This window comes from Haemaphysalis longicornis, unplaced genomic scaffold (genome assembly GCF_048455015.1).
Source record: "Haemaphysalis longicornis isolate Haplotype H1 unplaced genomic scaffold, Haemaphysalis longicornis Haplotype H1 scaffold_5, whole genome shotgun sequence".
Lineage (NCBI taxonomy): Eukaryota > Metazoa > Arthropoda > Arachnida > Ixodida > Ixodidae > Haemaphysalis > Haemaphysalis longicornis.
Genome location: NW_027526385.1, coordinates 149,164,818 through 149,191,779, shown reverse-complemented (window position 1 = coordinate 149,191,779; position 26,962 = coordinate 149,164,818). Strand labels below are relative to the sequence as shown.

The 26,962-nt window shown below is 48.8% G+C and overlaps 1 protein-coding gene across 1 annotated transcript in view; it reads right to left on the bottom strand.

Annotated features, from left to right (window-relative positions):
- Positions 1–22,198: 22,198 nt before the first annotated feature.
- The window catches only part of LOC144139441 (uncharacterized), a 54,556-nt gene continuing 49,792 nt past the window's right edge, over positions 22,199–26,962 (bottom strand). Inside the window, exon 12 of the mRNA XM_077671770.1 lies at positions 22,199–22,381. The gene's annotated coding sequence lies outside the window, so the exon portion shown is untranslated. The remainder of the gene's footprint in view (positions 22,382–26,962) is intronic.

The window sequence follows — 26,962 nt, the reverse complement described above, 5'->3', positions numbered from 1 at the left end:
TCATCGTGATGAGGGTAACCTTCATAACTTCCAGGCTGCGATCGGTATCGAAGGTCTACGGCTCACAATCTATCTGTCTCAGTACTTTACAGATATTCAAACAATACTTTCATCGCCAAACTGTGCGTAATATTCCTCTTCCTTGACATAAAAACGGTCGCTTACCACCTTGGCTATCTCATTGGTCGTCGGTACATTGCCTGCAATGGCATGTAGAAATATTTTTTTGTGAGCGAAAATTGTAACACGCCACCATTAAACACAGTACATACAAGTCGTGCACGCTTTAAAAAGTTAGATATTTCACGCTTCGGAAGTTTAGAGTATGCGCGCTCCCTCGTTATGAAGGTACATAGCAAGCGAAACTCCGTGCGAAAAAGACATTTTTCGTTTTATATCAGGTGCCCTCCGGCAGAGATTAGGTCCCGCCATTGGGGGCTGGTCGTTTCACACGAGCCGCCTATTAGCAGATAAGCACGGAAAGACACGAATACACAGGAACGCCTCGTGCTTCAAAGGAAGTTGAAGAAGTTGGATTTGAAGAGGTAAAGCACTATTTACAATAGTGTATAGACAATACTCGGGCCGAGGCTAGTTATTAGAAACCACGGTTGAAAAAAGCCCCGCGCAAGCCGGGAAACGAACCCGTTTCACCGTCAGCGTCATCTTGACCTCCTTACGTGATGACAATGCCGTCCTCTTTGCGGGGAATTTCATTATTGCCCTGTAACAATATTTAGTTGGTTTATAATGGTATGCTCGATTTACATTCCTCCTTATTTTGCACTTTCGAGATGCGACTTCGAGGTGCTGGTTGACCAGCTGCCCGAACCATACATCCTCACAGGCGACCTTACTGCGCGCAATTTTGTTTGGAACTATCCCCCCACGGATGCCCGAGGTCGCCTGAGAGAGAAGTTTCTTATATCCTCCGGAGCATGTCTTTTCAATCAAAAACAGCCCACATACCATCTTAGGACACAATACATACTCAAATCTTAACTTGGCTTTTGGTTCTGAAGTTATCTTTCCATGCTTTAAGTAGTGTGTGGGCGGGTACCCATATGGTAGTGACCACTTTCCCACCTTACTAACATATATACGTAAGGAGCCACGCAGTCCCTCTTCCCAGAACAGGTTCAATGAAGCCAGAGCTAACTGGAATACATTTACAGGGACATCCAAATTACGCTACACAACCATAAGACACCTACACGTGGAAGAAGCTACCCAACATCTCACGGCGCAAATCCTCGACGCCGCCGAAAAGTTCATTCCACACGCCTGTGGTGCACTGTGCAACCAGAGGAGGCCGTGGTGGAATGAAGATTGTAAGCGGGCACGAGAGGCCCAGAACAAGGCAGTGGGGTAACCTTCGTCGGTACCCCACGTCGAATAGCCTCCTTTTGTTCAAACGGACAAATGTGCTTGGAAAACGTGTGCGCCGTGAGGCAAAACGGGAGAGTTGGCACCTGTTGACAGCCATAAACTCATAGACGGACACACACAGTCTGGACACATATGAGTAAGCTGAAAGTACAGCCGACACACAGACTGCCCAGGACAGCCCAACAGGGGACACCGTCGAAGACCAGGCTAACACCCTTGCACAACACTTCCAACACGTGTCCATTTCAGTAAACTAGGCAAACGCTTTCATGAAACACAAAATGTGTTGCGAAAAGAAGTCCGTGTGTGATAGCAACAAGTCGAGCACATCTCGACCTCATGTAAGCCTTCATCTCCAGGTGTAGACAAAATTACATACACCATGATACAACACGTACACCCCAACACCCTTGAAACACTTCTGCATTTATGCAAGAAAATATAGCTTTCGGGACACATTCCACGCCCTCGGAGGGAGGCCATATTAGTGGCTTTCTTAAGGAAGGGAATGACCCTTCCTCTTCTGCCAGTTATCGGCCTATTTCTTTGACAAGCTGCCTGTGCAAGCTCCTCGAGAAGATGATAAACAGGAGACCGGTGTACTTTCTTGAGTACAATGGTCTTTCTAGAGCTGCCAGGCTGGCTTCAGGGCAGGGGTTCCACGAACGATCAACTCGTCGCCCTTGAGACGTATGAAAAGGATGCATTTATTCATAAATGCATCCATTTATTTATAAAATTATTTATTCATAAATGCATTCATTTATTCAGGAGTGGAGCGTTCTTCTTCAAAATATTGTCTCTCACAAACACTTCTGCTTTCCAATCTTCATTGGCTGCGTTTTTAAATGTACAAGATATTTTCACATCTATCAGGTGTACAAATGCCACTTTTGTCAGGCCTTTGAATTTTTTTATTTGTTTTGTTGTTGTTGTTGTTGTTTTGAACAGTAAGTTATTTCTAAACCTGACCACCGCGAGTGCCTTATTCAGTGGTGTGATGCACTAGGAATGAACAGTCCATAACAGAATGAACAGTACATAACAGTCCATCTGGGAATGTACAGTCCATAAAGCATCCACGATCAAAAGATGAGTGTGCATCATGAGTGAAACACACAAGCTGGGTCTCAAAAAAACATTGCCGCGAACCATGTAAGGGCTTGCTTATTTTTAAATGCAGAGCATTTCTTAGCCTCGCCTGTTCCTGCGTCGGACGGTGTCAACAGTTCCGCGTCCGCAGCAGGTGCGCCTCTCCTTCCCTCCTCTCTCTCAACAGCAGCTGGCGCGCGCATGCGTCGTAGTCAGCCCGTTCGCTCAGTCGCGGTCTCGGCGTAACAGGTGCGTGATAGCAACGCGGTGGGCGTGGAAGGGCGCGCGCTGCTTGCGCATGCGCGCTCTCCCCCCCGTACTGCTCTCCCTCTACTGCGCGCGCTGCAAATATAGCGGCTAGCGGTCGCTCGTGTTTCAGTCACTGCGTTGCTCCTTCCTTCCTTGGTTGACGCTCGTGCCAACGTTTACTCGTGTCTGCTACTCCAGCATCACGGAAGAAGCGATGGAAGCAACACTGCCTTCAAACAGTACTGAGGTCCCAATGCTTTGCATTTACTCGTGTTCGCCTCGCGGGAAGGCACGGGAATTTTTTTCGTTTGTTTTTACTGCCGGGCCAGGCCCGGCTTTGTTATCTGCGTTCCAAGCAAAGCGCGTCTTCCATTCTTTATTTTTTTGCCGCACGGGCTATCACATTCAAATAAGCAAACTGTTTCGCCCTAGCGTCGCTAGCCCAGAATAATCGTCTGTGGTCTACAATGTTCTGGATGTGAATCGACGGTTCCAGAAACACTCGCGAAAGATAAAAAGCCTGCAGAGCAGACGCCTCGGCATGCGATTCTGCGACGCTCGCCGACGCAAGTCACTTTGTTGACCGCTGCTTCGCCGCCTCTGTATTCTTTTGAGTTGTTAGGGGAGCACAAGTTCGCTCGAATAAACTTGTATCTCCTTCAAGACAACTGCGTCGTCGTTGGCTTCGTGACATGTGGTGGTGGTGCGGGGTACTAAGGCTTTATGCTCTCTACGACATCTGGAAGCCGCTAAGCCAGTCCAACCAGAGAAAGCCGCCGACTTGAAGGATTGCTACCCGAGTTCGGTCTTCTGCCAGAAGGGCCCAAGAGAAGGTACGCTGAAACCAACACCATGGTACAATAAACAACGTCGCCAATCATCCTGCAGCAGCCCCGAGAACCGCCATCGTTCCGGGGAGCCCCGGCTGAAGACCCCGAAGAATGGTTGGAGAAGCTGGAGCGCGTCCGCATCTTTAACAGGTGGGACGACGAAGAAACTTTCCGGCATGTCTTCTTTTACTTAGAAGATGCTGCTCGAACTTGGTTCGAGAACCATGAGAGCTCTTTGACCGACTGGACTCAATTCAAAAGGGAGTTCCTTAAGACCTTCACTACCGTGGTGAGAAAAGAGCGAGCTGCGCTTTTGCTTGAAACTCGAACGCAGCACCCCAACGAAGGAGTCGTGATTTTCATTGAGGAGATGAAGCGACTTTTTCGTCGTGCGGACCCGGAAATGACCGAGGAAAAGAAGCTCAGGTTTCTAATGCTAGGAGTGAAGCAAGAGCTTTTTGCCTGTCTAATCCGTAACCCTCCGACGACAGTGGCGGAATTCGCGTCTGAGGCGGCCGCGATGGAGAATACGCTAGAAATTAGAACGAGGCAGTACGACCGCCCTGTCAACGCGCCGTTCTCGGAGACCATCGGTGCCGCAAATGGAAGCTCCGATACATTGCGAGAGACCGTCCGAGCAGTGGTCAGGGAGGAGGTTCGGAAGCATTTCCCAACGACGCCGCAACCTCAAGTGGCTTCCCTGACCGACATAATCCGAGAAGTCCAACACGCACTGGGAACTTCTACGCTGTCGAAAGCACCCCGTGAACCACAAGCCATGACCTACTCCTCGGCTGTTCGTCAACCCAGCCTGCTCCAACCCGTCGTCAAGAGGCCGAGCCATACCGCCGTCCAATGCCGCCCGCCCGACGCCCTCTAGACCAATACCAGACGCCAAGGAAGACCGACGTGTGGAGAACGCCCGATAATCGCCCGCTGTGCTACCACTGCGGAGAGGCCGACCACATCTACCGTCGCTGCCCTTACAAGAGGCTCGGTCTGCGAGGATTCTCCGTCGACTCACCCCGCCCCCGACCCGGCCAGCGCCCTACTGAGATCGACGAATACCTGTCCAACACGAACCGAGGACCTGCCCGCTTCAACCGTTCGCCGTCGCCCTACCGGTACCAGTCGCCAAACCGCCATAACACCGCTGACTTCTCACGTGGAAGGTCCCCCAGCCCACGCGGGGGAACTAAAAGCAGCAACTTCTGGAGGTGAAGTTGCAGGACGGCGAAACAATGAAAACCCTCCAACGACTTATGGCCGCACCGAACACCGTACCTACAGTCCAACGACTCGATCTAACCCGGACGTGACTCCCGGACCCGACGACGACACGACGCGACGCGTACCCGAAACGACAGAGCCTGCCGCTGAGAAGATGACGAGAATGACGACACATGGTGCCCGACCATCAACACGCGCAAGCCGAGATACAACGCCCCGACGCACCAGAAACTCGAGGAAAGCGGTGTCCGACGTCCAGTTGTCCATCGACGGCTTTGACGTAGTCGCCCTCATCGACACGGGAGCCGACTACTCGGTAATGAGCGGCTCATTCGCGTCGAAGCTGAAGAAAGTTACGACAACATGGGACGGTCCGCACATACGCACAGCAGGAGGCCATCTCGTAACGCCAAGTGGAACGTGCACATCAGGCGTCACCATAGGCGGCACCACGTACATTGCTGAGTTCGTTATTTTGCCTAACTGCTCCCGCGACGTAATTCTCGGAATGTACTTTTTGACGAACAACGGTGCAATAATTGATCTGCAGACCAAGTCGATAACTTTTTCCTCCGATCACTCCACGACGCCGCAGCCGAACCCCGATCACCGTGCTGCTGTCAGCATCACCGACGATCACATCACCCTGCCACCCCGCGCAAGCTTGATGATCGCCGTCTACTCTAAGGATGCTGCTTCTGACATCGACGCTATCGTAGAGAGTGATCGAAGATTGCTCCTCGACCGCGGTGTCTCCGTCGCAAGAGGCATTGCGCACTTTAAGCAACGCCAATGTATCGTTTTAGTCACTAATTTCACCGAAGAGTACCAGCATTTAAACAAGGGAGCTGCAATTGCGTTCCTCGAAGAAACGCAAGAAGCAAGTGATGTGATCGCGGTGGCTGACTTTGAAAGCACACCCGGTGACACCTTCAAGCTTCCGCAGCCCTTCAACGTGAATCCGGTGCTATCGCAAGAACAACGGAACAAATTATTGGCTTTGCTTCGTCGCTACAGCGAGTGGTTTTCGTCGAGTTCAAAATTACGTCAGACACCCCTAGCGAAGCACTGTATTATAACCGAAGATGGAGCCCGACCTACCCGACCGTCACCATACCGCGTCTCTTCACACGAGCGGGAAGCCATCCGGACTCAAGTCGACGACATGCTCAGCGATGACATTATACAGCCATCGAAAAGCCCCGGGGCTGCGCCGGTCGTACTCGTGAAGAAAAAAGACTGCACATCAAGGTTTTGCGTTAACTACCGGCGACTGAACAAAATCACCAAAAAGGATGTGTACCCCCTCCCCCAAATCGATGACGCCCTCGACCACCTCTGCCATGCCAAGTACTTCTCATCGATAGATTTGAAGACCGGCTACTGGCAAATTGAAGTGGACGAGAGAGACCGAGAGAAGACGGCGTTTATAACCCCGGACGGCCTATGCGAGTTCAAGGTGATGCCTTTTGGGATGTGCACGGCGCCATCAACGTTTCAAAGAGTCATGGACACTGTGCTAGCTGGCCTGAAGGGGCACACTTGCCTCGTATACCTCGACGACGTTGTGGTATTCGCCCGGAATTTCGACGAACACCTTGCAAGGTTGGAGTCTGTACTCGAGGCCATTCGTACATCGGGGTTAACGCTCAAGCCTGAAAAGTGTCCTTTCGCTTATGAGGAGCTGAAGTTCTTGGGCCACGTCGTCAACGCCGCGGGAGTCCTACCTGACCCGGCAAAAACTTCGGCCATTGCGAACTTCCCAAGGCCGAAAGTCAAGAAGGGCGTGCGAAGATTTCTTGGACTGTGCGCATACTACCAGCGCTTCATCGCAAACTTCGCCCGAATTGCAGAGCCACTCACACGGTTGACAAAAGATAGCACGCCTTTTAGCAGGGAAAACGACCAAGAAAAGGCATTCTGTGAGCTGCAAAAACGCCTGCAAAGCCCTCCCGTGCTCGCTCATTTCGACGAAAACGCCGAAACCGAAATGCACACCCACGCCAGCGATATAGGCTTGGGTGCCGTTCTCGTCCAAAAGCAAAACGGTAGCGAAAATGTAATCGCCTTTGCCAGCCGTGGTCTGTCGAAGGAGGAGAAAAATTACTCAGCCTCTGAAAAAGAGTGCCTCGCAATTATATGGGCCATTTCAAAATTTCTCCCATACGTATATGGTAGACCATTCAAAGTTGTGACAGACCACCATGCGCTGTGTTGGCTCGCAAATTTGAAGGACCCCTCCGGCCGTCTTGGGCGGTGGAGCTTGCGCCTGCAAAAGTTCGACGTTACAATCGTCTACAAATCCGGCAGGAAACATTCTGACGCCGACTGTCTGTCCCACGCCCCCGTCGACATGCCACCGCTATACTCCGATGACGACAGCGCGTTCTGCAGAGCCGTTACGGAGAGCGACCTAGCCGCCGAGCAGCGTGCCGACCCCGACTTGCGCGTCATGATCGACTACATCTAAGGACGAAATGTCGCCGTGCCTAGGGCGTTCAAGCGGAACTTGCCAGCATTCAGCCTGAAAAACTCCGTCGTCATGGAGAAGAATTTCAGCAACGGAACGAGAACGCATTACCTACTTGTCGTTTCTGCAGAGCTCCGTGACGAAATTTTGGAAGCGTGCCACGACGACCCGTCTTCCGGACATCTCGGCACAGCTGACACTATTGCAAAAATCAAGGCGAAGTACTTCTGGCCCCGCCTTACATCCGACGTCACCCACTACGTTCGGAGTTGCCGTGACTGCCAGCGACGAAAATCGCCGCCGACAAGACCCGCCGGACTTCTGCAACCGATCGCCGTCCCGTCGAGGCCCTTTCAACAGATTGGAATGGACCTTCTAGGACAGTTCCGTACGTCACGATCAGAGAACAAGTGGATTGTGCTAGCGACAGACTACATGACGCGCTACGCAGAGACCGCCGCTCTTCCGAGGGGGACAGCACAAGAAGTCGCCAAGTTCTTTATAAACCAGGTTGTGCTGCGACATGGAGCCCCTGAAGTCCTAATCACGGATCGTGGAACGGCCTTTACCGCGGAGCTGATGCAAGGAATCTTACGCTACAGCAACACGCATCACCGAAGAACGACGGCGTACCACCCCCAAACGAACGGACTAACGAAACGTCTGAACAAGGCGATTGCGGATATGCTGTCCATGTACGTCGACGTTGAACATAAGACTTGGGATGAAGTCCTCCCGTATGTCACGTTTGCGTACAATACAGCGAAGCAGGAAACTACACAGATGACACCGTTCAAGCTTGTCTACGGAAGACGGCCGACTACGATGCTCGACGCCATGCTTCCGCATGTACACGACGACGACCTCAACACCGACGTCCAAGGATACCTTCAGCGTGCGGAGGAGGCCCGCCAGCTGGCTCGAGTTCGTACAACGCGCCAGAAGCTCGTGGATGCCGGGCGCTACAACCTCCGACGGCGAGACGCCGAGTACCACCCAGGGGACCGTGTTTGGGTTTGGACTACCATCCGACGACGCGGACTCAGTGAGAAGCTTCTGCGACGATATTTGGGACCCTACCAAATTCTACGACGTGTCGGCAAACGTACCTACGAGGTGATCCCCGATGGTGATTCCGGAACATCACGACGACGCACGCGGCCCGAAGTCGTCCACGTGGTTCACTTGAAACCTGACTATGCAAGATGACGGACTTTTTGTTTTTTTTTGTGTTTTGTTCGGACTGTCTTTTATTTTAGCATCAGGTCGATGCACCTTTAGAGGGGGGTAATACCGAGAACCATGTATGGGCTTGCTTATTTATTGTTTGTTTTTACTGCCGGGCCCCGCCCGGCTGTGTTATCTGCGTTACAAGCAAAGCGCCTCTTCCATTCTTTATTTTTATGCCGCACGGGCTATCACATTCAGATAAGCAAACTGTTTCGCCCTAACGTCGCTAGCCCAGAATAATCGTCTGTGATCTACAATGTTCTGGATGTGAATCGACGGTTCCAGAAACACTCGCGCCGAAAGATAAAAAGCCTGCAGAGCAGACGCCTCGGCATTCGATTCTGCGACGCTCGCCGACGCAAGTCACTTTGTTGACTGCTGCTTCGCCGCCTCTGTATTCTTTTGAGTTGTTAGGGGAGCACAAGTTCGCTCCAATAAATTTGTTTCTCCTTCAAGACAACTGCGTCGTCCTTGGCTTCGTGACAACATTTCTTTCTAAAACCATGCTAGGCTGGACTCAAAAATAAATGAAACTCCAAAAAATTTACAATGTGGCTATAAATGACATGTTCCATTATTTTACACAAATACTAGTTAATGACACAGGTCTGTAGTTACTAGGAGAACATAGATGACCAGATTTGTAAAGCCGTGTAATTTTCCCAATTTTCCAGTCTTCAGCAATGAAACTAGTCTGAAGAGACTGAGTGAAAAGTTTTGTAAAAACTATAGAACTGTAATTTTTAGTGTTGACAAGGGACTTTGGGTTTATATTGTCAACACCACATGACGAAGAAATTTTAAGTTTTTCTATTATGCTGGTAATACCTACAAAAAAACTCCGCTTCACATATCAGATCAATGCTGTCAAGGCTAGCGCTCTTATTTGCGCTATTTAATTTCGCGACCAAACTAGTGCGTTGCTTGCGGTAAGCAACAAACAATAAATACTTCGCCGGCAACTTTCAAGCATAAATATGTATCACCAGATTGACTAAAAGCGCCCGTCTTGCCTGAAAAAGAATCGAAATATGAGAATTCGTATTTTATGTTTGTCACTTTCGTATCAGATTTTCGCTCTCCGAGCGACCTTGGCCTCCGTGTTTTTTCTATTATTTGGGGCAGCATTGAAAAAATGGCGTCCAGCTATCCGGCTTCAACCACCTCTCCTGTGCGCATTTTTTCGAGGGTTCGCACATCGAACTTGTCAAAGAACGCTAAGCAAGTAATTGCAAATGTGTAAGCCTGTACCAGGATGCGTTTCCCGGAGAAGTCTGTGCTGGAAATACTGAGTGTTGTGAGCGCCGACACCGTAGTATCTCCCCGTACCGTTGCGAAATTGAAGGCGCTCCGGAGTGTCGGCGTATGCCTTTGGTGTCTCTGAATGAAAGACCTCGCGACGTGAAGATTTCGAGTTCGGGAATCATCAAACATGGGGGCTCCACTGTCCATGCCATCCGTCTGAAAGTGCAGAGCATGTACTCTAAGATGGAGATCCCAACACTGAACAGTGTGCGAAAGGCTGTCAACGAAGACGACGACATGTCGAAATTCACGAACACCACCTTCTGGAGGTTAATGAACGACAATGACTTCACCTTTGATAAGAGAAAACGGAACCCTGCACTGATCGAGTGCAACGACATCATTGTCTGGCGCCGCAGGAATCTGCGGGGGATCAAGACATTCCAGAGACATGGCAGGTGGAAACGTTGATGAATTTGTTTGACTTTCCACGAATCTGTTATCTGTCAGCGGTTGCTTTGTTCACGAGGGTCAGCTGGCAGAGGCGGAGCGGGGACACCTTTCTATGCAGCCTGCTCGCACTGCTTCATGATGAGCCCAGTTTCCGAGAAGGCTTTGCTACTTAAGGAAAACGAGGGCTACAAAACCAGAACAGAAAAACAGCGCATCTGTCTCGTTGTTCCTAGTTTTTTAGGCCCTGGTTTTGTAGCGCTCGTTTTCCTTAAGTAACAAAGCCTTCTCGGGCTTTGCCACATAGCATATTTTACTGAGGATCTGTTACCACGGCAAAGGAACCTGTGTTTCGTGGTTGTGTAGTTTTGTTTTTGGGGTTTAACGTAACCAAGTGACCTGTGCTATGAAGGACACTGCACTGTAGTCCTGTCCATTTCTGTCGTGATGCGTATACAACCGCACGGTCATATGAATTCGCAAAAACTGGGTGGAAGGAAGGAATGAAAGGAAGAAGTCAGATTCCGCCAGGAAATCGACCAGAGGTACTCTCGTATAAATGATGTTTGTTTTTTAAACAACGAAAGTCTGCCTCCAGTTGCAATATTTGTGTATTGCATGCGATTTGTATTGCCCGTGTATACATTAATGTATTGCAAGATATTTCCAACTCATGAGCTGGTACTGTTTTCGTCGTTGCATTAACTTATACCATAGACATTTCCTTTACACAGAAAAACAGTCCATATCAAGGTTCCATATGTAAAAACAATTCACCCGTCCATAAAAATAACTAATTTATTGGCCAATAAGAGGCTAGCCTAAAAAGATTTATTTTCAATAATAAGACAAGAATATAACTTGTTCCGGGGTGGCCAGTGTAATGAAGAATTTATTTACGCCCAAGAATTCACAAAAAATGTTGCATATATTCGGACTGGAAAGGGGCGACAAACAAATCTAAAATATGTAGTAGAGAAATCAGTATTCCAATGTAGAATATCTTGCTTTCTTGCCTTTCCCACGAATGACCAATGAAGCCTTATTGGAAGTAGAAAAAACTGCGCGTAAAAGACAGGACCGTGACAAGTAGACAGGACAAGCGCAGACTCACAACTAACTCTATTGAAACAATGAAGAAGATAAACCATGTCGGCCGTTGATGAATGAAACTACAGTGCTGGGCAAAGGCCGTGATCGAATCGCCCGAGAGTTGATGGAGGCGTTTTTTATACGCAGGAATGACGAAAATTGTGTTAGCGTGCCATCCGTTGCTTTGTACGGCAATGAATCTGAATTTTTAAAGAGGATGGTTCGCTGACAAGAAAAGATAAACGAACTGGCTTTTGTGTGCGCATGTGCCAGAAATGACATATATTCTTCTTCATTGTTTCAATAAAGTTAGTTGTGAGTCTGCTCTTGTCCTGTTTACTTGTCACGGTCCTGTCTTTTACGCGCAGTTTTTTCTACTTCCATGATGCTGCACCAACTAGCCCAACAACATGCTGTACTAAGCCTTATTGGCTTCGGTCTACTCCACAGAGCAGTGCCAAAGTCGGTTGCAAACTGTTTAGGTAAAAACTAATCCCGTTGCTGCGCTGGTGGCCCGGTATAATAAAAAACATGGTGTTTTAAGAGAGGCACAGAAAGAATTGGATCATCAGGGCAACAGCGAAAACGAAAGTTGAAAGTGAACACCTGTTGTTAACCCAGCGTGGTTGGAGCAGCTATGCTAACTAATCAACGAGTTAACGTCATCTTCTTACACAAAGTTCTCGCTCGAACCAATGAGGTAAATCGACAAGGCAGCAGAATCGCGACAAAATCACCATTGCTGGTAAACCATCGGTGCGAGCTTGTTTCGGCCCACACAAATCAAGACGGCATGCATAAAATGAACACATACGTGCAGTTCATATCCGCATACGCATAGTTATTTGAGTTACTGAGAAGAAAATATGATTCAGAATTGAACTCCCAGATGTTGTGATAAAAATTTAAAAAACGGGGGCACCTGGTTTCGGACCCATGCACTTTAACATTCCGTGTCCTCCGCTAAGAGCGACGCCTTAGAGCACAATGCTACAAAACCGCCCGCAGCTATGCACCTTCTTTCTTTTCGGACTACTTGTATAGCCTTCACAGAGTTGCACTTGATGTATAAAACGGAGTATAGTGTGTCGAAAGGTTCGGGTTTCACTGGACAGAAATTGAACCATATACTGTCTAGAGAAGTAGCTGCAGAGCCGGTAGAGTGGTCTGTAAAAAATGCAGCGTTGAAAAATCAGCACACTCATTAGAAGTTATTGTGACACCGTCTTGGGTCTTAAGGTTTATAGTACAAGTATCACGTTTGTTTACGATGTTGCAAAAGTGCTTAGGGTTGTTAATAATAGGGACGGCAAAGTTTCCGTGAAAAATAAATTGTCCGCATTGATTATGTCAGTCCTGAAATTAGCAGCTGCTAATTTCTATGCATCCCATCTTAGGGCTGAGTTTTGAGCTTTGGCTGAGCGAAACAAACGATGTTTTTTGTTAGACAATATTTTTACCTGCTTAGTAGACCAAGGGCTCTCCTCGTAAGAGGTGATAGTTATGACGGGCATAAACCTTTCGAAAAGAGCAACTACCTTCTTCTTGTACAAAATCCAGTTTGTGTTGGCTGTGCTTTTTGGGTATCCTTGAAAGTAATCATCCAGAAATATAGAAAGTTCACGATTAATACTATCGAAGTCAGCCCGTTTATAGTCCCTTGTTTGTTTTTGATGCGTGCCGTGGTGAAGGACAGGCATGTTTACCGAAAAATGGAGCATGGAATGATCGCTTCAGGCTGCCATATAAGAAATGGGTGAAAAAAATCAGGCGAGGTGGTTAATATAAGGTCCAAAATACTACGTGTTGTTAACGTAACTCTAGTTGGTTTGTTCACAAGCCGAGACAAATTCAAATCTGCTCATATAGTCAGAAAAGTCCTACATTAGGTTGAAAAAGGTGTGGGGCGAGGTTGAGACCAGACCCCTGACTATTCGGGGAATTCAATCACCAACTAGAATCATACGCACATTTTGGGAACGAAAAACCGTCTTATTAAGAGCGTCATAAATTTGAGCGAAAAACGTGGCATCGCACGACGCTGGGCGATAACAAACTCCCAGGATAACCCATTTAAAACCCAGGTCAATTCCTGCAAAAGCAGTTCTAAATTCGTAACAGAAAATATAGGGGCGGAAAGCAAGTAATCCGAAACAGCAATTAACACACCACCACGATATCTGTCACCCCTGTCTCGCCGGTATATGTTGAAATGCTTGCTGCTCTCAAAGACTTCACCATTAGCAACATTCCAGGAAGATCATGGACCGGACCTCAACAATCCACTTCTTCGGGAGCTCTTCATTCAACGCCTCTCACCGAACATGGTATTGGGGCTTGCTGCAGCCGCTGACATGAAGTTTGACCAACTCGCGGAACTGGCTGACCGCATCGCGGACTATTGCCGGTTTCCAAGCATCGCCGCAGTCGCCCATACACCGTCCATCTGAAGGGACGACTCCAGGCTAGGTCGACTGAGAGCCACATTGAAGAAATGAGCCATCAGCGGTTATCCCTCGCATTCCTCTTGCACCGGCGCCGACGTGCATCCGGCGACCGACGGTACTACCCATCCCCGTCACGTTCTCAACATCATTCCTCCGTAACGCGCGGTGAGCCTGGCTTTTCAGACGTCTGTTTGTATCATCGCACCTTCGGCACTGCCGCCCGCAAGTGCGGACACCTGGCTCATGGACGGGCAGCTAGGAGGCCGGACACTGGCGGCAGCAAGTGAGCCTGGTCACGCAGTCAGCCGTCTCTTCTACGTCACCGACAAGGTTGCCGGCGACCGCTTCTTGGTCGATACGGAGCAGAGGTCAGCGTCATACCGGCCTCTTCGCTAGACCGACGACGCCGAGAAATGACCTCCCCGTTAATCACCGTGAACAACTCGCCTATCAACACCTACGGCCACCGGTCGCTCACAGACAATTTCGGCGTACGTCGCACCTCCTGTGGTTTTTCACAATTGCCGACATCAAGCAGCCCATTCTCGGTGCTGATTTCCTGGCTTTCTACAACGTGGCTGTGGACGTGCGCTCGACGCCGCGTGCACATGAAGACGAGAGTTTCAGTACATGGCGTTATCTCTCCTGCCACGGCGAACGGACTGCGAGCCTTTGGGCCATCTTCCGTGTTCGGGAACATACATGCAGATTTTCCCACCATCATAAGACCCCACACGGGAGAGTCCCCGGTGAAGCCCACCATCACCCACCACATCGCCACGAAGCGACTCGCTGTCTTCACTCGAGCGCGTCGTCTCGCCGGATCGCGTTATGGCATGCTTGAACTCGGAATTGTCCTTCCATTCTCCAGCAACAACGCGTCAGCCTGGCGTATGGTACCCAAAAGGGACCCCCGTGACTGGAGACCATGCAATGACTACCGTGCCCTCAATGCGATCACCGTGCCGGACCGGTACCCGCTCCCGCATTTGCAGGACTTCACCGCGAATCTGGCAGGCTGCAAGATATTCAGCAAGGTGGACTTGGTCAAAGCCTACCCACCAGATACCTGCCTAGCCAGCAAACACCCGAAGACTGGCATCATTACACCATTCGGTCTCTTCGAGTATGTCTGCATGCCCTTCGGCTTGCGTAACGCCGCCCAGACCTTTCAGCGTGCCATCGACGAGGTTACCCATGGCTTTGATTTTGTGTTTGCCTACCTCGACGACCTCTTAATCGCAACGTTATCACCATCCGAGCACGAAGATCACTTGCGAGCCCTTTTCACTCGGCTAGACGAATATGAGTTCATCATAAACCACAAAAGTGCCCCTTCGGCGTGCAGACCATTGAGTTCCTGGGCCACTTGGTCACTCTACAGGGCATCAGACCTCTCGACACAAAGGTGAAGCCTATCTGGGACTTTCCACAGCCCACCTAAATTAAGAAGCTGAAAGAATTCTTGGGCCTGTAAACTTCTACGGACGGTTCATTCCCGAATGTGCCGAATTGCTCCGGCCCCTCACTGCTCTACTGGCAACCAAGAAAGGCCCCTCGGAGCGCTTCGACTGGAGCCGGCAAGCACCTTCCGCCTTTTATGCTGCGAAAAAGGCCCTCTTCGACGCTACCATGCTTATACACCCCGTTGCTGACGCTCAACTTCGCCTTATCAGCGACGCCTCCAGCGTGGCTGTCGGTGCTATGGTTGAGCAGTTCGTCTCCGGTTGGCAACCACATGGTTTCTACTCCAAGAGGGTGAAACCTGCTTAGACAAGGTACAGCACACATTGGAGCGCCAGGTACTAGCGGTCTACCTTGCCATCAAACATTTCCGGCATTTCCTGGAACGCAGGGACATGAAATCCTTAGGGATCACAAGCCCCTCACGTTCGCCTTCAAGCGCAACCACGGCTCGTACTCGTCGCGGGAGATCCGACAACTCTCCTTCGTCTCGGAGTTTAGTATCGATCTCCGTCATGTCAGCCGCCCGATCAACACTGCTGCTGGCGCGCTGTTTCGCATCGAAGCCCTTCCGTCTTCTTCTAACTGATTTCCATGGAAGACCTTGCATCTGCACAGCACCAAGACCTTGATCTCCAGCAACGAGGCTCTGACTCCTCCATGCGGAGTTTCACAGATGTGGCGTTGCCGTTTACTGAAGGAGCAATCACATGCGAGAGATCAACCGGCGTCTCCCGGCCTTATGTTCCACCGGCGTTTGGTCGAGTCGTTTTCGACGCCCTGCACGGCAGGAGTCACCCCGACGTCCGAGCAACTCAACACCTCGTCACAGCTCGGTGGTTCTGGCTCTCCATGAATGCCGATGTCCGCCGGTGGGCACGCAGCTGCCTCCAGTGGCAACGTGTCATGGTAACAAGGCACACTGTCACTCTTGCCTCTCCATTCCATCTACCGGACAGCCATTTCGCGCACGTGCACATTGACCTTGTCGGCCCCCTGCCAGCGTCGCGATGCGCCACCAAGGAGGTTGTATAAAACTTCTGGAGTGGAGGCCGCCCATAGAGGGCAACGCGGGGAGGTGAAGCCGGGCGAACCCGCCGGACGCCATATTGCCGTGGGCAGAAAAGGCGCTGAGCCGGCAGGAACGTTGAAGTGCGGTCGTGTTTTTTTGGCTTTACAAGGGAGAAAATGATCGGTAAGCTGGTTTATAGATTACGATATTTGAGAACAGCCTGAATTTTGTCTTACGCGGAAGGTATTGACGTAAGATATGGTTCAAGCAGCGAGTTCGCGTGTGTATATCTTACGGTGGTAAACAGAAGTGTCTCCGCGGGAAAACGCGTAGCGCTTGGCTGAAGACATCACCCCCGCTTTTATTTCAAAAAACGTTTGTTCTGTATACCCGACCGCCCCCCTTAACCTTAAAATTACCTCACGTTGCACGCCATGGCAAGAGATGGCGCGTTATAAGGTTACTATTGGCCGTGATTTCATGCTGAAAGTGCGGGACACGCGACAGCGCGAATATTTGACGCTTGTTTCTTTTAGCGGCATTGCTTGGATCAATTATTGCTCATTCATTATTGTACAATGAATAATATTGCAGCTCTCACACCAAAGCAAGCTCTGTAGACATTGTTTAGCGGTTGGAATGGTTTTTAGGCAGTACTGCAACGACTCATATGCATCAGGATATTGCAATCTCCATATGTACTGCACATTCCCGTTTTCTGGTTTAAACAACATGCCAGGTTTTGCCCTTGCCGAAGAAGACCAAATTAAGCCCGAGCTTTTGATTGATTGAATTATTGATTGATTGATGGATTGATTGCTGAGTTTAACGCGCCGAAGCAACGCAAGCGATGAGGTGCGCTGTAGTGGAGGGCTCCGGATTATTTTGGCCACATGGGGATCTTTAACGTGTGGCGAAATCTCGCACACACAAGCGTTTTCGCTTTTTACCTTCATCAGAAAAGCGGCCGCCGCGGCCAGGAGACGTACTCGCGTTCTAGGGAGGAGCAGCACAATGCCTTAGCCACTCAGCCACCGCGGTGTGTCTATTTCCAACTTTTCAATCGTATTTTGCAAAATGCATTAAGCACACACTGAAGCTCATTAAAGCAGGTTTTTTTTTTATTTCGTGTGCACTTTGTAGAAAGCGTGATAATCACACGTACATGTCTCACTTGCATTGACTTTATTTTTCAAATCCAGAAGGTTCCTAATTGGATGCGCGAAAGCATTAACCGCGCACATTTGCACGATTGCAGTGTGGTATTCATAAGAAAACTACGCGCAGGAGGTTACTCAATCACATTTACTACCTCGTTGACCACGCACGTTAATACGCGAGCAGCGTGCTATCGGTAAGAAAATCATGCGGACGAAGAACGCTGCAGAGCATTGCGGTGCATCAAATACTTCTACGAAACCGCGCTAACGAGAAACGTCAGAGTATTCACGTAGGGCCGGATGCTAATGAAATATATTAAACAAGAGAGCCTTGATTTTTGACGGTAACTGTCTGAGCAATACGCTGCATTTCAATAAGTGCGGAAAAACAATTTGCGGCCGCCATATTTACAAAGATGTGATTTCGCGCAGTCAAGCGACTGCAGGACCTCCACAACTACGAGCGAAAACATTCGCATATCTGCGTAAACAAGCGCGTACAGTATGCTCAGTAAGCGGACGGCAGGTGCTATGGCGAATTTTCCCTTTACATCGTAGTAAGCAGACTGGGCTGGTGTGCGGTGGCCTTCTACATTTATTTGGGGAGCGTAGGATCAGCCAGGAGTGGGAGCAGCGTAGACAAGCTGCCGCCCAGCTGCACGGTCGTTTTCCATCTTCTTTGCGCGTGGCACTGTTGACGCAGCCGGGCAAGCACCGCTGCTGATGATGGTAGGCAGCCCTTGATGATGAGGATAGTGGCGATGCGAGTATAGCAATGATGCGCCACTACAGAGCTCCCCCCCACGCGTTACGATAAATGTATGTCTGATGTAGAGTTCGAGAAAAAAACTATGCACAGGCATGCACAACACAATCAGTTATGGAGGTCTGTCCACGTTCGAGGTCCTTAGGCGGGCATGGTCAGTTCCGTGAAAGCGTCTGGTGACAGTTGATGCCGTCGGGTGGTCTTTGCTGTGAGTCGCGTAGCGGACGCAGAGAGCGACGTATGTCTTGTGATGCGAAAGCAAGCAGGCGCACCCAGAGGCACAGGAGTGGTCTAGAACGGCTCGGGTGCATCGGGGGGTCCGAAAAGCGGTCCAAGGAACGGGGTGGAGTAGGCTTGCGTGTGTTGGACGGCTCCGTTGTGTGGCCACCTCTGTGGTTACCCGGGGCACGATTGCGCGCACCATGTGAGGGGCAAAGTGTCGTCCGTAGTCGCCTAGAGATAGTAGACTGGCGAAGTGACTTAGACATTTGGGCTTGTAGGGAGCGTCCGGGTCACCACTTGTAGGAAGCAGACTGGGCTGGTGTGCGGTGGCCTCCTACAATTATTTGGGGAGCGTAGGCCCAGCCGGGAATGGGAGTGGCGTGGACAAGCTGCCGCCCAGCTGCATGGTCGTGTTCGATCTCCGTGGCGCCTGGCACTGTTGACGCAGCCGGGCAAACACCGCTGATGATTATGGTAGGCAGCCGTTGATGATGAGGATAGTGGCGATGCGACCAGATGATGATGATGCGCCACTACATCACACAAAAACGACGGGAAAGTGTGCGCTTTTAACGATATAATACTACTAATGCCCTCGAGACCCAAAACAAACGGATACCCTCAGTACTTACAGATGAAATGTGATCCCCTACCAAGGAGGTTTTATAAAACTCCTTGTCCCCGACATCGTCGCGCGATTAGTGCAGCCGAAGGTGACGCACGAGCAGGCCATTTCTGCTTCATATACACCTTTGGAGCATCCATCCGCGAACGAACACGAGTTCTGCTCTTTGGCAAGACAGAACTCGGAAGAACGACACAAGGGCCAGAAAAAAATGTCGTTGTGTCTTCTGTTTATTTTACTTGTTTGCGCCCAAGAATGTAAATAATTACCAGATGTGTGCGGCCACCGGCGCACGCACAAGAGACGTGTGTAGCGCTTAACTAGAAACACGAAGAGGGAAGCATAACGGAAATCACATGCATCGAAATGAAAGCGCGCAAGAAAGGTTTGGTGCGCTTGAAGCTAGCCGCATGAGAGAGTCAACTTGCAAAACAAAGCAAAACGAAACAAAAAAGAATAGAAGCAAAAATATAACGTAACCCGCGCAAAAACAAGTACATGATGCGACGGGTGCAATGCGTCCGCTACGACGGAACGAGTTTTCTGCGCACGGCAAGATCGCGGCCCTCGGCGTGTGTTTTCGAGCGCCATCTCCACTCCAGAAGTTTTATACAACCTCATTGTGCGCCACCTACGTTTTGACGAGCGTAGACCATTTCACGCGCTGGCCAGAGGCAATCCCGATCCCTGATATTACTGCGGGAACAGTCGCCAAAGCATTTGTTGGTGGTTGGGTGTCCGGTTTTGGCTGAATTGCTGTTGTCACCACTGATCGCGTGCGCAATTCCGATCCGCCTTGTGCAATGCCCTCGCTGCTATCTTGGGAGTACACCACATACACACCACCTCCTACCACCCGTCTGGCAACGGGATGGTGGAGCGTTTACACCGCCAACTCAAGGCTGCTCTCACGACCTACGAGACAAGGAAACATTGAACCGACCACCTTCCCCTCGTCTTGCTCCGACTACGCTCGGCTTTTAAGACTGACCTGCGTTGCACACTGCCGAGCTGGGGTGTCGCTGCCCACTTCGTCTCCCGGTCGACTTCCTCACACCTCCGCCTGCCGATGGACCTTCGGACCACGCCGATTACGTGGCTGACCTCCGTCGCCTTTTCGAGCAAATCCGGCCCGTGCTTCGTCGACAGCGCGGCGACCACTGCGTCTTCGTGAGCCAGGACCTTTCTTCCTCCACTCACGTCTTCGTGCGCCGCGACGCTGCCCGTCGAAACCTCACTCCGCTTTCAATGGCCTATACGGCGTCATCGGGAGGCACCCGAAGACTTCCTTTCTCGACATCAACGGCCGGCAAAACGTCATCGCAGCTTACCGGATAAAGCCCGCTTACGTCGCCTCTCTCCGACCCAGCCTAACCTTCCCTGTCTCAACAGCCATGCCCAGGAATTTGCAGCTTCAACCGTTGAAAACACTGTCACGTGGGCTTAAACAACAGCCTCCATCCCTATGGGGGAGCCCTGTAGCGGCGGAGGTCCACCGAGCCGAGACGACGATGACGACGAAGGCGCAACCACGAGGCGCACGCTCACGTGCACTCGCGCTGCAAAAATAAAAATCAGTTCGAGCCCAGACGCTGTCGCGGCTGGTTGATTCTGCACCGGTTGCGACACAATAAACCTTCTTAAACGTCTGTCACCTCAGTCCTATGGAACGGACGAACAACTCCTGTTACATACTTTTTTTAGTCGGGTGGAGTTCGATTGGACGATGAAAGTATCGTTGATGGGACTGCAACAAAAACGGCCCTAAAAATGCTCGACCCACTGCTGCATCTGGGGATTCGCCTTGCGTGTGGTGTTTTCCGCACTAGCCCAGTCCAGAGCGTCTACGCCAAGTGTTAGAAATGGTCCCAACACCACCAGAAGATTTACATGGACTTGTTGTATACCTCGGAAATATGGCCCTGAATAACCACCCGTTTGATTGCACCATTAATTGTGCATCCTCAAAACAATTCGTTTTCAATCGTTCATCCATTTCTCGGCGTTTCTGACATAGGATGAAAGAGAAAGCGTCTGAGCTCACGGTAACGTTTTTAGACATTCACAAGACACCTATCACTGATTTTAGACCACCCTGGAATCTCCGCCTTGTGTTGTGTGGCCTGTCTTTTACGCAGCTTGATAAGAACAGGGCACCAATATTAGCAATTTTGCTGCATTTCTTGTTTCTGCAGGATGAATACCGGTCTGCAGGATTTTATAGTGACGCGTCAAAGACTGCTACTGCAGTGCCTTTTGCTGCTTACGGACAGAACGTTCGCGTCTGTAAAGCCATGAACATCCGGAAGAGTATATTCTCGGCGGAAGCATGCCTTATCTTAATGGTTTTATATTACAGCGTACAACACGACATTTTGAAGTTCATCACGTACACCGTCACCCTCAGTGTTGTACGTGCGCTGTCCTGTAACAACCGATCAAAACGTTACGCAGCTAATCTTATTTTTAGGGCTCTTTTTTCCGCATGTACCGCAAACCTTGATATTACTGTATGGTGGGTTGCAGGCCACTGCGGAATCGTTGGGAATGCGGTTGCTGATGAAATGGCTGCCGGTGCTGCACTACAAGGCACAGTTGATACAACAACAGTACCGTACACTGACATGAAGCCACACATAACAACAACTTCGTAAAACATGGCAAGCCGACTGGAGTGAACGGACAGACAACAAGATACACGTAAATAAACCACGTGGCTAATTAAATCTCGTGGCTACACTTTCCTCGTTCAGTGACTTTACCGAAGAGCACTTTCGGCGTCTGCTGGCGTGTGCCGAGTTAAATTGAGCGTGTTCGTACGACCCAAAGCACAGCGTAGTATACCTCATTAACACTATATTCTGTTAGCAATCCTAACCCTATTTTTATGAAAAGCTTGTAACAAAAGCACCAGCCTTTAACAAGCGACGGATAAGTCGCCTAGAGGCTGTCACCACAAGTTGCCTTCGCTAGAAGCTGGATTTCACATAAATTGAAATTGAGGTGCTGTAATGGGAATGTATCCTTCCTTCGCGACACTGCAGATAAACAGTCTCTGCGGAAGTAAAACACGTTTTTGGCGAAATTCAGCTAATTCTGCAAAATCTCCTTTCTCGTGCATCATCACCGAACTCCAGTTTATTTATCGCAAGACACAGCTCGAAGGGCAGTGACCTCTTTTATTTTGCATCACAAACATAGACTGATAACCGATACAATTGAGCATTTCTTGCTTACGTAATTTATTCAGCAACAATAACGCAGTCCGATTAGTAGGACATTTATTACAGTTTTCTGGACATTTACGTAAATTGAGTGGTCACATTTTGCGGAGGACAGGCTGGTTGCAAAAGTCGCCACAAAGAAAGAAGCTGCTTGATAGTTGCGAAAACTTGAAGCTTCGATTACCTGTAAGAAAAACGTGTAGAAATTACAGGTTACTTCCTGATGTTCATACACGCATCTTGTTTGAAAATAAAAATGAGCTGCAAATCTACAGATGAACACAAAAATATAGCAGAGAGCAGATGATTGGCAGATTTTCAAGCCTCCATAGCGGTTTTCGTCTGTGGGTACCTGGAGGATGCCTCAACTCTTCGTAAAATTGTGAAAAAAAATAATGACCAATTAAGGTGCATGTGGCGTTCCTTGTTTCTTTTTATCAGCTTTGAACAAAACGCGCTACTATTATGCAAATGTGGACTCATACCTAATCTCGAGCACTGGGCACATTCAAAGTGAATTTACTCAGGACATCTGTTGCGTCATTGCACAGTTGGGTTCGAATCAGTGTTGATGAGTTCAACCGAAAGACTATGCATTTAAAAATGAAAGCCGTACAACTATACTTCTAGCATGCACGTCGTGAGGTAGAGGTTGGACTTATGATCGGAGCAAGGCGAGCTTGGAAGCACGAGCTGGTGATCGTGTGCCAAGAGAGGGAAAGAGAAGTTCGGTAGGAGGGCTGGAGGAACGGTCTCAGGAAGGGCAAACCAACGCATACCGAGAAACGGAACCAGCACACCGAAGAAGGGTAGGCCACTGCCACACGCGTGATTTTCGCCGCCTTTAAAGAAGAAGGTACCGACATTGCCGGAGAGGATGTTCCTTGGGCTGGCAACCGAGTGAAACGACCTTCAGAAGGTGCTGTCCATTGGGCTGGTCAAGTGTTGACGAAAACGGCCTCTTGACACGTTAGAGTGAGAGCTCTTGAGAAGTTTAGCAGATGGTCCAAATAAACCCTCGCCATTAAATTCTTACAAATTTGTAAAGATCCTTGGAATATTTATAGATCTTATGTTACTAAACCTTGCAAGTTTTCGAGGACCAAATTTTACCCTGCGACTATATATCCATTTCAGCAAAACTTGTTACAGAATTTAAGGTTTAGTCTATTAACTATAGTGCTGCCTCGTTGCAATGGTGTTCAGTGTGCTTAACGTAGTAGAAAATTTCGATAGAAGCACCACTGAAGCACTGCTGTTTTGGGGGAAAGCATGCTGTTTGGCTGAAAAAGAACTAAGTTTGATTAACTGAGCTGACAGAAGAAAATCATAAACTAAATACGAACAAAGTTGGCCATTGAGCTAGCTTGGTGACGGGACTAAGGATACGGTGCATTTCTAAAGAACACACTACGCTCTATTTTAACAGCACGTCTAAACGACTGAAACTAGGGTGGTCAGCACCGCTGCTGAAAGCCGCTTACACCGGTGTACCTGGTTGCACGAAACTCACATTGCTGACTACGAACTGTGTGATGAGGAGTTTTGTGCGTTTGCGGATATCAGACCAGTGCCTATATTTTTTTTGTAAGTTGTCTCAACCACTGGTTACCTCTCGCAATGGCTCAATGGTACTGACCCAAAGAAAGTCGGTTCGATAAAGGACGAAGCGCCTTTTCTGATGGAGGCAAAAAGCAGAAACGCCCGTTTTTCGCTAGTTGGACACACAGTAAAGGCCCCATGTCGTCCAAATAATCCGAAGCCCTTCACTACGGTGCACATCAAGGGCAGGAATGGCTTTATTGCTTCAAACGCCACAATCATGATCATTTCCCACTGACCATTCCAAGCTTCACTCTCGTGGTCCGACCTGAACAAGACGATTTGTGCTTTGCTTGAAAATTTGCAAGCAAACTCCCTTTCTAAACCAATGCTACAAACCCCTGAAGGGACCAACTTTATTGTTCTACGCAAATACGTATACACATTTTATACGCAGTTTTACGTATAAGTATGATGAACCAACTAGCCAAGCAAAATGCCTTACTGACCAATTTTATGTCGAAGTCAAAATACAGTGCCGCAAAATCGCTGAGAAGACTTTATAAAGCGAATAACATGTTTCATAAACGTAAAACGCATCACTAAGAAACACAAGCATGCTTTAAGGTGCATATAGCAAGGTGTTAAACCTAGGGCTAACCATACATGGGGCGCCTAGATTTGCTTGCATTTGTGCACCTATTCGTGCATTTATTCGAAGCCAAATGAACCATCTCTTGTGGCACTGCAGTTCATCAACGCTGTTACGATATTTTACCGTACAGCTAAAGTTGGCAAAAAACGTCCCATGACACACCTGCTCGCGGTACATCTGTGATCTCTCTCCACATCACCTTTGAAGAAAAGGTGCTTGCAGTGAATTTGTTTATAATATACTGCAGCACTTATTTTATCAGATCATATGTACATTTTAAAATTTTTCACAGAAGAGTAGCAGTAGCAGCCTGCAGGTTCAATGCTTAAAGGAACGGCACAAGCCCCAACAGACACGCGATCGTAATGTGCAGCCCCTTGAAACCATTTCTTAGCTCCGTTACAGAACCAGCCGTTCCGAACATGCAACTTCAATGGCAACCACTTTGGTCCCATTAAGTTGCAACCGACTTAAAGGCTAACTGCACTCGAAATTTTCTTTGTCGAAAGTTGATCCAGATAAGTAGTATATGGTCTTAAAATCACCATGTCGAAATCTTAAGCTTCAAAAGCACAGAGGAAACTAGGTACCGTCGTTCAAAGTAGCTCCGTGCAGACGACGTTTGCACCTGGTGGAGAGTCGCCGAAACAAGTTCCGAGTGGCCTGTGACAGAGGTAGGGGAACCTGTCCCTGGAGCTCGCGCTTCTCCGGCGACTTGCACGGCGGTCCACCGTACGCACGGATGCATTCGCCAGGGGTTTCTCTTCTACACCACCGCGCTGTACCACCATCGCCGTCACAATCATTAAAACTAACCGCGTAGGTAGCAATCTCCGCAATTATTTTCCTTCTTTCAGTGAAATAGAAGATATTTGCAGTCTGCATACTATTCCCGCCCTTGCGAACTTTCTGTAGTTAGCGAAACTTTTTAAATTTAAAAATAATATTAGTACTAAAAAAACGCGACACGCGCGTTTGCCTTACATTTGTTATCGCTATTGCATCTATCACACAAAAGGGCCGTTTATAAATTCTTGACCAGTTGCACTTCCGCATACAATATTTGCCATAGTTGGGATGAGCCTATTCGGCCCGTTTATTCCTTAGCCCTTTCCGAAAGTTTTGCCACCTAGCTTGAGTTGCTGCACAAAGAGGTGTAAACATTTCTGTGGTTTTTTCCTCACTCGGTAAGTGAACCAAAATTAGCCTTGCTCGTGGTACCAAATACATCCGCACAAGTATCGGCCGTCTTCTTCACCAAATGCAAAAACCAATGGAACTTCTGCTCTCGCAAACAATAAATTAGATTTTTCTCAATTCCCAAGTGAAGTATTTAATTTTGTAGAGGGCTAGGTTTGGTTTGCGTGACAGTCAAACTTTTTCAACAGCCCATGCCTTTGGTGAAAGGTGAAAAGAGCGGTAGATAAGTAACTTTTTTCATGTTTTAGTGCATCACGTAGCTGTGGAAGCTAGCTTGTAGTTTCAGACCACTTTAAAATTCGGTTCTCGATGTGCACAAATGCTAAAAATACTGGACTGATATTCACAAAGTTGTTTGCCCGCAATGTATAGTAATATAGTGATTCATGTCCGCCCGCGTGCGGATCATTCCCTTCAAGGAGCGCGATTGGATATCCAAGGCGCCGGCTATCTTTGACATCGTCTTCGATATCTTCGAAAGCTGGTCTTCGATATTGTACTAGACACTAGCTTTGTTAATCATGGCCCACTTTTTTACTCGCAATGCCAGGGACTGCTAAAACGCCAGTTATTCTGACGGAAAAATAACTGTCGTACTGTCTACTTCACCTCGATTGACAGCAACGCGATGTCGGAATTTGCGTCTAACTCCATTACCCTGAGCAAATATTAGCGGCAGATCTTCTGTGGAAATAACAATGCGAAACGCTACGCTACCCCTCGTATTTAAAGGGGGCTCTGAGCGGACGCTGGTTCTTGCGCGGTCGCTTCCGTTCTATCAAGTACGTCAATTCTGGTCGCCGGTAATGGTCACCTTTTCTATTCATTTCCGGTTCTGAAAGCGCCAAAGTCGTCAGCCGTTTGCGTCGCACGCTTTCATGTTTGAGACGCAGTATTTCGCATTTCGCACTATTTCTATGTGTACTATTTCGTGACATTATTTCTGAGTTGTCGAAAATTTGAGTGCAGTTGGCCTTTAAGGCACTAAATTGTAGCCAGTTTAAAAGCCTCACATAAAATTTCAGGGCTGGCAACCGATCTTCGTGCAAGTCTAGTGCAGTTAGTAATGGAACCGGTCAGTATGGGCAAGCAGAATTTCCCCAGCCTACAAATATTCCCTTTCATGTAAGTGGTTATGCATTTATTGTGCCGGGTGCTGCATCGATAAGCGAATGTAGAAAAGTCGGTGTTGCTTCAGTGTTCACTCGAACAGCCAAGTTATGTGTTTTTCCGGTTCAGCATTTTGTGCCATGTCTGATAAATAATTCCGCCAAACGATTGAAAGGCACTTGGGAAGTAAAAAACACCTGGGAAATTGTGGCACTCCTTGTGCCTTATTCAAAACAAATTAGCCGCCTTATGCTTTCA